The 1,464-nt window shown below is 33.6% G+C and overlaps 1 long non-coding RNA gene across 1 annotated transcript; it reads left to right on the top strand.

The window, feature by feature from the left end:
- Window positions 1–261: 261 nt before the first annotated feature.
- On the top strand, window positions 262–1,444 carry LOC110444020. Its single transcript, XR_002462180.1, has 3 exons — window positions 262–330; window positions 696–794; window positions 1,181–1,444. It is a non-coding gene; the product is annotated as an uncharacterized LOC110444020 (long non-coding RNA).
- The last annotated feature ends 20 nt before the right edge of the window (window positions 1,445–1,464 follow it).

The following is a 1,464-nucleotide window of genomic DNA, read 5'->3' as shown; positions in this document are numbered from 1 at the left end:
CAAAGGTACATACTCATTTGATTTTCTTTCGAGTGAAGTCACTGGTGGATGATGAAGCTTGGGATCAGGGTTTTCTAACGGTTTACCTGTATTAACAGCGAATTTAAAGCGCTATACAATACACAATTGATATTACATGGGGATGGGGTTTTAAATAGTTTAAAATCAAATTTAAAGTGCCTCCAAATGAGTTCAGGAATTTGCAAATAGTCATCATGATTGGCACATATACTAACAATGAAAAAAAATCATTTCATATTTCAGATAATCCTGGAGTGTAAAAAATTGTTTATGAGCCAGCCTGCATTAGTCGACATTACAGTACCAGCAGTAAGTGTCAATAAAACAATGAATGATAACTCTCCCAACTGTCAACTAAACAAATTCAAGATAAATGACCACCCATAACTTGCTCATTACATGTCTATCAAATACTGATAGTGATGATACGTGGTGAGTATTTGTTTTATTTCAATTATTGACTGCTGTATCTCCAAATGAATTAAATGAACTTTAGAGTTATTTTTAAAATAATCATTTCCATCTCTTAAACGCCAACTACAACTGCTCATATGAACGATTACCTAATCTTTTTATTTACATGTATACCTTGATAATTATATGCTGTATGCCAGCACTAACTGTCAATTATGATGAGGATATGACTTACCTGCTAACCCTTGTTACGTTTTCAGGGAGAGAAGTTCACGATATGTGGTGACATCCATGGACAGTATTATGATTTACTTAACATATTTGACTTGAACGGACCTCCATCAGAGAAAAATCCATATGTATCCTTTTGCTGAGGAAGACATTACAGATGTCATTCCTTCTTTTTTGTGTTGCCCTGTCAAATTTGGATTGTAATGGAATGAACTATCTAGGTTATTTTAAAGTTGCGATTGGCAATCCTGTTGGCACAAAGATCACCAAATCAACTTTTTTATTCAGTGTGAAGTAGGAAAATAAAGTACATGTATTGAAAAAGAGGTAGGACACAAGTCAACTTGATGAACTAATGAGAGGAGAACTGCCAATGTACAATTGTTTGCTGAGATATTTGGAGGAAGCATGTCAATTGTCCATGCTAAAGGTCGTTGTCATTTGGTCACAGAATTTGGAAACAAATTGTATTTTACCATGATACTCCATTAATATTCCTTAACAATGTTTCCAGCTTTTCAATGGTGACTTTGTAGATCGAGGCTCCTTTTCAGTAGAATGTATTCTTCTGTTATTTAGTTATAAACTTCTTTACCCAAACCATTTCTTCATGGCCAGAGGTATGTAAGAATGATATCAACAGTTGTTTCAGTTACAAACTCTTTATAGTTAAAACACGACTTTTTTATAGTAAATGTAAATATTTTCACTGGGTAATATTTGATAAAGTATGGCCAGGTTTTAAACTTCTCAACAGTTTTGCAGTCAACATTTGTAACAAATTCACAGTCCTGTATG

This window comes from Mizuhopecten yessoensis, unplaced genomic scaffold, assembly GCF_002113885.1.
Source record: "Mizuhopecten yessoensis strain PY_sf001 unplaced genomic scaffold, ASM211388v2 hete_35953032, whole genome shotgun sequence".
NCBI lineage: Eukaryota > Metazoa > Mollusca > Bivalvia > Pectinida > Pectinidae > Mizuhopecten > Mizuhopecten yessoensis.
This window is presented reverse-complemented; position numbering and strand designations above follow the sequence as displayed.